The sequence below is a fragment of the Pteropus medius genome, unplaced genomic scaffold (genome assembly GCF_902729225.1).
Source record: "Pteropus medius unplaced genomic scaffold, Ma_sr-lr_union100, whole genome shotgun sequence".
NCBI lineage: Eukaryota > Metazoa > Chordata > Mammalia > Chiroptera > Pteropodidae > Pteropus > Pteropus medius.
The window spans coordinates 1401918-1414065 of NW_024349799.1; the positions used below are offsets into that span (position 1 = coordinate 1401918).

Consider the following 12148-nt stretch of genomic DNA (forward strand, 5'->3'; position numbering starts at 1 on the left):
GCCCTCTCCCCAGCAATCGCTGCTATCCTGGCACATATGCCATAGGAGTATTCTCTCTCTTCACTAGCTCATCCCTAATCATCTCAGCTGCCACTGAACTATGTTTAGTCAAGTTTGAAGAGACAGAATAGCAGACATATATGTCACACACAGAACTCATCTCAGCCCTTTATAAAATCCCTGCCTCTCAGAAACTATCAATGAAAGGTAAATTGGTGCAACCTTTTTCATTGTATCAATAATGTGGCCTTATCATTCCAAAATTGTAAATGTGTTTTGTATATCGATTGCACTTCAGGCAATTAATTCTACATATACACTTATAAAGGTACACAAAAATATGCATATGTTTGCCGAAATATTACTTGATAAAGCAAAAAGACTTAAAAACACTAAATATCCATCAATATGAGAATGGTTATATCCATGATAGCATGTTATTTGATATCCTGTGCAGCTTCTAGAAGAATGAGTTAGATCCATGTGTAGAGCATGGAATGATAGCTAAAATACATTGCTAAGTGAATAAAAGCTAGTTCAGAACAGCGTATATATTGCATGATTTTATTTGTGATTTAAAAGGAGATATGCTTGCATATGATTTTAAAAATGTTTGTTAAAATATATGAGAAAGTATTATTAATGATTAGCATTAAGGGATGAGATTGAAGGGGCTAGAGGAAAAGAAACTCATTTTTAAACTTTATATCCTGTTTGTATTGCTTTTATAATTAAAACATCCAATTGCAGCCAGTCTATTATTTTTCAGGTTCATATGGTGAATAGATTATACAGGGCTTAGTGACCATTTTTGACTCAGAATAACCATCACTTTAAAAAAAGTCCTCAAAAAAAGTCCTTTATGGCTAAGTAAAGAGCAATGGTTGACTATAATTGAGGTTCACAGAACCAACTTCAGCATTGTGGACATAAACTCAAAATCCAACTCATACAGAAAGCTGAGTAAAATTTCCTGTGATTACAAAAATCAATGTGTCGAGCCTTTAGACTGTTGATGAGGTTGTTAGCAATTTTAATATCATTCTTAACCACCTACAAATTTCCCCTTGATACTTACCTGCATATATATTTTTAAATGCATTTTAGTTTGTACCATGTGTTTCCAGCAAGATTTCCTATGCAATAGATTTTAACGTCATGAAAAATTTTGTATCATATTTTACAAGCCCAGGGAAAAGTGAAGAAGAAAAGATGATCCCATATTATGCAAATGTCCTGTTGCTGAAGGAGAGACTGCTCAGTGCAGACCTACACAAACTGGTAGATTCTGATATTAGGTTTTCAAATCCTGATAATTGGAGCCATTCAATGAATCTCTTTGCCTGATCCTGAAGAAAAAGAACCAGAGACATGAAGCGAGAAGATGAGAAAACATAAAGGCAAGAAAAAAGCAGTTGGTAGATAAGATTGGCAATAGACAAACATAGGTCCTCTTGAGGCAAAGCTTTAATCAGGAAGTGCCAACATAGCAAAATTTCATTGGGAACATCAATTTCCAGGTCATCTACCTTTTCCAAGGCTTCCAGTTGCTAAGCTGCTGATGTCTCTGGTTACTAATCTAACAAAGTTTTCCAGCGTCAAAAAGTTTTAGCAATTTGCTTTTCTGTCTGCACTGCAGGAAAAAAAAAAAAAAAAAGCTGAACAGTGTACAATGTTAATTTAAATGTCTTGTATGATTGCTTGTCTTTCTGTAATAGTATTTTGTATTTGCAAATCTAGAGAAACCTATATTTCCTTGGTAAAAAGATAATAGGTTTATATTAAAGCTATCGACAGACATACCAAGCAAATAGATAATTCATCATGCTATGATTATAACCAAGTATAGTTTATAGAAGTAATCCATGCCTGCAATTCATATACAATCTTAAGAGATCTTCAGAATCAAAGCATACTTTTGCTGTTAGCCCCCAAACTTTTGAGAACTTCCATTTACAACTAAATGCCTAAAGCACAATAACCATTGAACTAAGAAAAACAGGGGTTAAAAGATCAGCAAATGAGGAAGAAATAACAGAAGTTAAGAAAAAAATTAAGAAGACAGTAATATAGCAATAATTATACTTTTGCTTGCCTAATTCTCTTATTACGAAGCAATTCATCTCCAATTGTAAAAATGAATGTAACTTTCTAAGAAAAGTTTGCTTCCGCAAACTGAATAGGTTCTAAGCATGTTTGGTAATTTCAAACATATGTGTTGGCATGAGTTGGGGTTTTTAAGGCATAAGCCTCCAATATGTAGATCCAAGTATACAGAAGTAAGTAATCTTGACAACTAACATGAAGTCTAAATGCGAATGGGCCCCAATTATTAGAGTGATCCGGGTGAAAGTATATTTTTGAACTCAATTATCTGGATAACTTGCACTTAAATACCCAAAGTCCACAGGGTTGGGCTACCACTTCAAACTCATAGAATATTTTCTCTTTTGAACCATTAATCAATTTTATTATGTGCGGTTTCTACAATACAAGTCTATTTGCCCCTCTGTCTTAGCATCGTAGTACCCTCTCATCAGAATATTGGTTAGATTCCCTAGTGTGAATCACTTATCCAGTTGCTCGCCTGATTATTCACATGTTTTTGAGATTTGGGAAATGTGGCAGATAGGCAGGTTTATGCTGTGTGCAGCTTGGAGCGCAGCCAATGTCTGTCTGCCTATACAGTATATTTACTCTCCTTCCTCAAATATCTCTCCCATACAGAGAAGCTGTATTTTAAGACTAAAATCAGTGTAGAATGCAATCCGGTAATGTCACTGCAGAAAACAGCAGGTGCTCATCCACTCATTTGTGGTGATTCTTACAGTGAAGAAAGTGAATCAATGATTCACCCAATGGACAAAGAAACATCAGAGTGAATATTTGGACAAGTCAAATGCAGAAAAGGAACATTCTCATCTAAAGGTGTGCTCTGATTTTAGAAAGAAAATCCTCCCACAAGAAAATCAGGAATTTGGTTGAAGTGCTCTGGTTGTACCTGCAGTAAGCCATGGGCATGTTCCCTCTCTCCCTGCTTCTTCTGTTTTATTACTTCTGTGTTGTACTCCTAAAATAAATATCAATAAATCATTGCAGTTAGATACTCTAACATAGACAGAAATGTACTTGACTCCCTACAGTCATTACAATTGGAGGGGACTCTGATTAGGATGCTTTACTTAATTAAGTGATATCGTCTAAAGAGAGTTCTTCCCTCCATTTTCTGTTTAACAGTCTTATAAAACACCAACAGAGGAAATTCATTCTGTTGTTTGCTTTCCTTATTGTAAATGGTTTCTTCTCATTCAAGTTCACAGAAGAAGATATTGTGTTAATGAAATGGCTAATAAGCCAAAGACTGGTTCAGCAACACACACAGAGCCTTGTTCAAATCAGCCCAAGCTGTACTAGACTTGAGATCATTTTCTCTTTAAATGTATTTTAAAATTTATTTTTATAACATCTGTAACCCAAAATTAAGATGATTCGAAAGAATTTTTTTTCTCTGTGAAATCATGCTTCATCTTATTTATTATGTATGGTTCAGCAGAGACCTTAAAAATCTATTTCTTTGAAAAAATAGAAAAAATGGGCAAAGAATAAGCAATCCTTATGCAAAAGATGTTATTTGTGAGGCACTTTAATTTTACTGAAAGAAGTCATTAAATTTGGATTGCCAATACAAATATGATTATATATGTTTTCTAAATAAAATGCTATTATGTTGCAACTGAACTCATCCATTTATTGTTTGTTTACCTAATGCTCAAATGCATGTTTTATTCATAGATGTCTGGGAGAAAAAAATTTTGCTTGATAATCACACCAAGCATATTTAACAAAAGCGATTCTCCTTTTATTAGTGAACAAGTTTAAGCAGAATGATTTCATTTTTTTTCCATTTAGTTAATTCAGACTTACAGAATCCTCAGTATACAGCTTTTGTTTCTCCCCCTGCTGCCTTTTATGCCTTTAATGTATGCATGCCTATCCACTGATGGGAAAATATCATTTCCTGCAACTCTTCCTTTTTCCTCCTTGACTATTCTCTCAGTTGATTTTTGGTTTTGGTTAGTTTTTACTAGTTAGTTCTGTAAAATCATGTACAAGACAGACAAATTGAAGCCGAGTAAGTAGTTCACTATTCTGTTGAAGACTTTAAATTCTCTTTCATTAGGGTGATTTCGAATTCTAAACATATTTACTCATGCTTTCAAAAATAAATATTTATATTTTAAGGAAATTAAAAATTCATAGAAAGCCAAGAAAATGATTATTTATTAATAACTATGAAATTATTTTCATTACCAAATAAAACATTTTAATAAAATGTTTGCAACTTAAGCAAAATAACAATGACTTGTATTAAACTTAGCAACTTTATTTCTATTAAAAAGCAACATAAATGTAAAGATTCTCTTAAATGAACTGAACCAGTTTACAATAGATTTTTTTAACCTCAACACGATATTCAGCTAAAAGTATTTAATGAACTGAAATGCTGAAATGTTTAAATACATATGACTCAAAATATAAAAATGGATATTAATGAATCACATGCAGGGGATTTTTGATTAATTGCTTAACTATTAAAAAGAGTACTTTATAAATTGATAAGAACCTGAATTGTTTTAATCCCTGACCTGTATAGATTGGTCATTTTTGGAGCAAAATAATAATAGTAACAATAATAATCCATAGTTGCTAAATAAGTTAATTAATGTTGTATGACTCTAAGGTGTTTGTTTTGTTTTTGTTTTTAACTGCATAACTCTAGTCCTGCATAAAACCACTACCTGGAGGGAACATTCTGAAGTTATGTAAGTTTTCTTAACTCCTAAGCTAAATCATCTCCACCATAGAACCATAGAGAAACAGAAAAATAATGTGCCTCCAAATATGTTACCCAAAGTAAATTCCAGAAGTTGCTCATAATTGCTTTTATTTTTTTAAAGATTCTCTTTATTAAAGACTAGCCTTCTATTAGCTCTAAAATTCATTAAATATTAGTTATTTTCTAATTTTTAATGTAAATAATTTTTACAACCAAAAGCTTAGTTTGCCTACTCTCTGTTAAGCAAACTTCTTTATAGATTTTCCTTAAGCTCTTCATTTAAAAAAGTGCCTTTGTCCTGAAACTAAACATATGACATTCCTGTCCCCTAAGAAAAACTTTAAAGGATTGTATAACAACAAATAAATTCTGTCAGAGATTTTATTCTACTCTTCTTTATTTGTTTACTTCTTCAAAAATGATGTAAATTTTAAAATAAAGAACATGTTTTTTTTCTTAAGACTTTAGGATGAATGAGAATTTCATCTAATGAAGTACCACTGAAGTCAGAGTAGCTGCTGAATCATTATCTGGCAGAAGAATGTGAATCTCATTTCGTCCAAACCAATTATTTTTATCGAATGACTTTTCCATCTCAATTATTTGCTTTAAGAAATAATGATGATAGAGAAAAGCAGAGTTATTTTAATATGCATTTTTAGAGCATTATTGTTGTAATTCCTATAAATCAAACTAAATACAACAGAGCCAATTTCAGGTTGTTATTAAATGACACTGCTTTTTATTGGAGCAGTGAACATCTGTAGCTACTATTCCAATCCTGACAGGAAAATATACCAGATTTTAAAAATTTAAACACAAATATTACTATGTATTTAATAGGCTCTTTTGTCAGAAAAAGATATTTACACTCCAATATGTGCTTTTTCTGTATTTGTAAGATGAGCATTCTAAAGTATTTGTCATCAAAGCTACTTATCTCTGTAAAGGAGTAGAAAGAGTAAATTTCCTAAAGAGAATTTAGCTAAGAGATACCCTCCTGCAATGAAGTAGATCGAATCTGTGCAAAGAAGAGTACAAAGGAAAAAGTTTAGTGGTAGAGAGAAGACAGTTCTTTGAAACTATTTTTTTTCCTTCAACAGAAATACATAATGAGCACGCAAAAAGAAAATATTTCACAAAAACTTTTTTGGGAGCAGGGAGAGAAAAAAATATCTTGTGTGATGTGAAAAGAGAAAACGTACAGACCAAAACATAACAAACAGAAACAAAAACGGTCAAAGTGGACTGTATTTGTTTTCTTCTAAAGTATGTTTCTTTTCGACAAGAGGTGATTGCAGTCTGAAGAGTAAATTAGTCCCATCCTTATAAATACAGAACAGATCATCGACTCATTTGGAAGACAATTCTCTTATTAATAGCATCAGTTTCATAGCTATTTTTGCCTCTAAAAAGGGCACCTGCTAGACATTCACGAATTAGCTTTTATGAGGGAGAAAAACTTATAAATTGCTGTCAAGATGTAGATATTTCTTACTCGAGTCAAATATTTTTAACTAACCATCTTACAAATCTGTTTTGAAGCACCTCAGTGGCCCAGAGGGAGCTCTACCTTTAATATGAGAAGAGAGCATAACAAAGAATCTGTTTCTCTCTCTCTCTCTCTCAAACACACACGCACATGCACACACGCATACACGCACCAAAAAAGGAATGGGGAGGGCAGAGAAAAGGAAAACAAATGTTATTTACAATAAACAGACTATGAATTTTATGAAACTATAACAAAAGCAATAGTTTTGCCCTAGTAGAACAATTCCTCTTGTAGAATAAATGAAACTAAAGTAAAACTTCTGTGTAGAACCAAGCAGCGAATGAATTGTAGAAATATAATAGTGTTAAGTATTGTATATTTAAGACATGTATGATACAGTTGTTAATGTAGTTAACTTAGTTCAGTAGTCTGTTAGTATTAAAATAGCTAAAATGTAGTACTTCATTTTTTTTGTAATATACTAATTAATCATTCACAATATATGACTCAACAGTCCAGAAAAAGCCCAGTTATCTTTCACAAGCACAATAATCATACATAAATCATATAATCACTCAAATATGTGCTCTAAATTTTATTTTCAAAAATCGATGTTTCATCTCATATAAAATTAAAATGAAAAAAAGTAATGAAGATTATCCCCCTAAAACACAAATAGAATAACATTTGGGGATTTTCTTAATCTTAGTTTTATACCCTAAGTTTTTATCATCTTATTTTCATAACGACCTAAAAATAATTATTGGAAAGAGCAATTGAAATACATCATATATTTTAATGACTCAAATATTTACTTCTATTCCTTTTTGCATCAAGACTGTGGGAAATTTGTATTATGAAGATCAGATGGTACACGGATGTGAGAAACGTTGCAAAGCACTCTGTTGATTGGTTCCAATTAACTGCAATGCTCTTGTGTTCTCAGTTTTAGCCAGCACACACTGCACAATGCCTTTTATTTTGCTTTGAATGGATTTTTACTTAAAAACAGCTGATCTCAATATCCACAGTGTTTTTGCTTTTTTATCTCTTTACATTTTCCTGCAATATTTTCTTTTCAATTTTAAAAGATAAATTTGAAAATATTTCTAAAGCATAAAGTATAATCAGTTAAATTAACAACACTCATGTGGTCTTTCACATGTATTTTGCATGTTCTATAGTACGTGATTACATTCTTAAACCGCATTTCAATTCCTCTTTAAAAGTTATACATCTGAGCCATGGTTTAAACAGGAAATTCTGAAAAGTGATTTAGAGCATGCAACTATTTTTTTTTGTAAGCAGACTACTAAGTAGAACAGAGCTAAAACATGAGACCATGAGCAAGGATGGCAAGGATTTCAGAATTAAAAGTATTAAATAAAATTCTTTGCACTCACCTTTCTCTGATGATTTAAGCTCAAGCAGCCCTGACAGAGAGAAGTCATGAATTTTCATCAACTTCGCACATGTCATACATTTAAAAACATTTTGATTTGCCCTGGGACCCCTGCATGTCTCTGAAGCACAGTAACCGTGCTATGCTGTTTTGTAGGTACAAACTCTATGAACTCCCAGAGCTCTAGAAGATGTATTACTAATGTAAACAGACCCTTAAGTGAAAAAAAAAAAAAGGCATTAACTAGCAAGAAATTTCCAAGGAAATACAGAATTTAAAATAAAAAAAAGTACTATTAGAAGCAGTACATGTTCTATAATTTTAAGGACCACAATTTTATCCATATACTAGCTTTCTGAGAACATACAATTATCTGACCTGAGAAACAATCATTTTGGAAAAGAAAATCCGTAACTTAAAAATTAGAACTAGATTCTTAATTTAACCTAGTAGAAATTGAAAGTGATTAAATAGTTCTCTCTTCGTTCATATGAAGATAAAATGTGACTCACATGAGCAGAAAGTTCATAGTTTCAAAACACTACCAACATCTTATTTCCAGGAGAAAGGCTAAATGTATCAAGTGCAGGGCAATAAAAACAGTATTTTGCCCTAAATAATACACCCTGGAATTATCTTCCAAATAGTTCTGTTCTTCTTAAAATTGTGAAAAATCAGGAAGATGAGGTAAAAAAATAAACATTAGGAGAGATTAATAAGTGCAAACAAAGTCACAAATCATAACATAATATAAAGTGGCATTACAAATAATTTACACTGTGCCCCTCACTCTACAACTGAGGAAACTGAGGCTCAAAGAAGGAAAGTGACTTCTCCAAGGTCTTACAAAGACTGAGATGTAAAACTGAACTAGAGGCAAGTCTCTTGACTCCTGGTAGCACTCTCTCTACAATACCATACAGTCTTTCAATGCAGTAACAAAAATGTCGGCTCAGGTGGATGTCAATCATACAATTAGATAAAACGATGAGCAACGTGCCCTTGACCCTAAAAGGTACGTACAGGACATACAAAATTAATCAGTGATCTTTACCCAATGTGAACAGTCATTTTCCTTAAAAAGACGCCTCTGTGGAAAATATCTTTATGCCTTCATTCTTGCCAAGGTTTGAGGATTTGTATCTCTTTAATGCAATAGCACTCTTATTCCAAGCAGGCAGGTAAAAAGCACCACCATATAGTCTTATTGTCACTAATTTGTCCAACTTCCAATCCATTCTCCAGTCTGCTGACTGCACGGTCTTTCTAAAATGCACATCTGATTAAATCTGAATTTTTTCAATGTCTTTCTATCTGCAACAAGATAAATCTATACCTCACAGTCTGGTATTCAGGATCTTCAAAATGTTTCGCCTTCAGTTTTACTCCCAATGCTGTCCTCACACTTCCTGCTCCAACAATTTAAACTAGGTATGATTCCCTGGACATGATAAGCTTTACATTGCATCTGGGCCTTTGTACATGCTGTTTTCCCCACGTGGAATGCCTGATAACACTCTGCTCCTCCTTCGAGAGTGAGCTCAAGCATTATCTTTTCTCCTCCTGCCAAATATTGATGTTTCTTCTGGGATCCCACTGTATCTTGCACAGATGTCGCAATGCTGTACTCATTGCATTGAATTGTAATTGTCTATTTATAGGCCTGTGTCCTCCAACTCATTGTCTTTTAGGTCAGAGACATCTTTTTCTTCATGCCTAGTGCTTTGCCTGGTGTAAGCACTCAGTGAATGTTTACCGACTGAATAAATAAATCAATAAATACACCACCATATTTTTTTCTTATCGCAAAACCTTTATGATGTAGGGTGATGTCCCCTAATCTCCTGTAGAATGTCTAAACTGGATCTACTTGGACAACAGGATATTTGCATCAACTTCTGTTTTTGGTTTCTATCAACTATTTTCTCTAAGTACAATTTTATTATAACTCTCTCACTATAGTGATTTGATTTTGGCATGAAGTTGGTGACAAAATATCAACTCCTACCTACATGTGAAAGAAGAGGAGAGTTCTTGGATAAATAGTGAGTCGCCACTGTTCCAGGCTTGGTGAAGAATATTCTCTTTTAGAGCTCCATGTTTTATTGGAAACATGTGTTAAAGGATTACCTGTAATCCACTGAGCGTAAATGCATATTTGGATATAAACAGAAAGAGGTATCAGTATCTTCATGTCAAGTGAGTGCTTAAAAAGGGGTTTTTAGTCTTAAATAAATGGGATTTAGATTTAAGATTTAGCTTATTTGGGGTCTTATTGCTGTTTGACTTTTTCCAGTCTTCCCCATCTTGCTGAGCAAATGCTGCCTCCATGCAAATGTCTTCTGGGGGGCTGCTCAGCTGAAGACAGGGACATCCCTGGCACATAAGCACATATTGTCCGCTTGAAATAATACCCTCATACTCATTGATAAAAGACTACACATCAAAATAGAAAAGAATTTGCTACTATAGTCTTCCCTTAACATGCACATAATCTTAAACCAGTCCCCAAATCAACGAAGAGAGACTCTAGTAGCTGTTTAGGCCAATATAAGGGCACAAGGTATCCCAACTCTGAAGCCGCTTTCGATCTTTTGATTCTCCCTTGACTCCACTCCACTGATTCCATTGTGCCCCAAAGCTGCAGCCCCTATTTAAATGTGAAGGGTGCTCCCTAACGGATAGAAGTTGAGAACAATGTAATAGTAGCCATTGCTTCTGCTAACAGACAGGTTCCTCTTGGTCATCGGACCACCTTCCAGAGAGCAGCCCTATGTGGTATTACATTAACAATAAACAAGTGTTTTAATTTTTTTTATAGTAAATGATACCACACTGGCCAGTTCCCACTCTCAACCCCAAAAAGAATGATAGGATTCGTGACCTTCTGTTTCCCTCACCACTTGAAAAGATGGTTATCCTTTAGAAGTTTAAAGGTTTTGAATGGTGAATGTGCCATAGAAAGTTTATGTCTGGAATGTAAAAAGAGATTAACCCTAAGGATTTTCCAAGTCATTAATTTTTAGGGTTCATATTGTGTTACATCTAAACTTTTGTTTGTTTTAAACATTACAGCATTTTCTCAAACAGTTTTTTTTTTTTTAATTAGGCAGGGAAATGTAAGGGATTCCTCTCTTGCTAACTACATAGACTAGGACCTCTTATCTGTCATTTTGAGTCAACCTACCTAGAATTTTAACGATTTTTATTTTCATTAATAACAAGAAAAAGGTTAATAACACTTCTTTGTCTTTACGTTTTTGCACATCGGAAAAGATTACAACAGGGAAATAGTGAAAAGGTTTCATAAATTCATTCATTCATCAAACTTATTAAACAACTATTATGTGTCAGGCACCATACAAGGTACTGACTAACAGCAGATATACAAAAGGAAAACAAAGAATAAAGTTGTTTACAGCTCTAAATTTAAGAATGTAAAATGTGACCACTATCAAATCACATAGGCTCTTTCTGCTCTCTTGGAGAAAGAAAACCTTTCTGGTAGGAAATGTTAATCAAGTTGGAAAATGTTCATCTGCATAAATTCTAACTTTATAACTTAATAAGCAAGAAAAAATACAGCTATTTCTCCAATTTGGGTGGAGCAATTTGAAAGTTCCTCATAAACTTATAAAAAGACACAGGCTTTGGGTTTTCTTTAGCATCTGAAATGAATCCATTACACTAAAATGGTGCTTAGTAGCAAAAGTAAGTAATGATTTGTATTATAACCTAATAAAACCAGGGAGGGGAAAGTTAGGCAAATTTGTACAATAAGGTCTTTTTTTATTCATTCTTATAGAGATTCTCTCCCATTCTTGCTTAAATGGACTTGGAAGATTGTTCGGCATTCAATATTGTTTAAATTATAAGGCACAAATCTGTCATTTGGTTTTTAAATATTTTCCCCTTTGGTAATGTAGATGAGTAATGTCTATCTCCATTTTTTAAGAATACACTAATGTAATGATAGTATAATTCTGAAAAAAAATTAGGTTTTTTTTTATATCTCACATCTAGAATCCTCCTGACATATTAGGAAATATAATATTCTTTCTAAAAATACACTTTGTTAGCCTTCCTGAACACTCATACTTCAATAAATTGTACTTTTCTGTTCAAAAAGTGCCATAGCAAATCCCCAGAGGAAGACTTCACTGATGAAGTCAGTCTACTTTCATACTACCTACTAGTAAAAGTTATGGCTTTATCATCAATGACGATCATTCATCCTAGATCCCAATGCCACTTCCGATGTAAGAGTATGAGAAAAAGGGCCTATCCTGCCAAAAAAAGAGAACCCAGGATGTCTCATTTCACCCTTATTATTATTTTATTTTACACCTCTAGATTTTACATACTCTAGAAAAGAATGTTAATATTAGAGTGGGAGAAATGTATTTTGCATTTA

The 12148-nt window shown here is 33.2% G+C and overlaps 1 long non-coding RNA gene across 8 annotated transcripts in view; it reads right to left on the reverse strand.

Annotated features, from left to right (window-relative positions):
• The window catches only part of LOC120620770 (uncharacterized), a 34797-nt gene that overhangs the window by 10796 nt on the left and 11853 nt on the right, over positions 1 to 12148 (reverse strand). For 5 of the 8 annotated variants that reach the window (XR_005657975.1, XR_005657974.1, XR_005657972.1 and 2 more), the window contains exons 1-2: positions 7736 to 11198; positions 1079 to 1628 (exon numbers count right to left, since the gene is read on the reverse strand). This is a non-coding gene — a long non-coding RNA (uncharacterized LOC120620770). Of the gene's footprint in view, positions 1 to 1078; positions 1634 to 7735; positions 11199 to 12148 lie in introns of those variants that run through there. The other 3 variants (XR_005657977.1, XR_005657971.1, XR_005657973.1) reach the window with 3 other exon arrangements.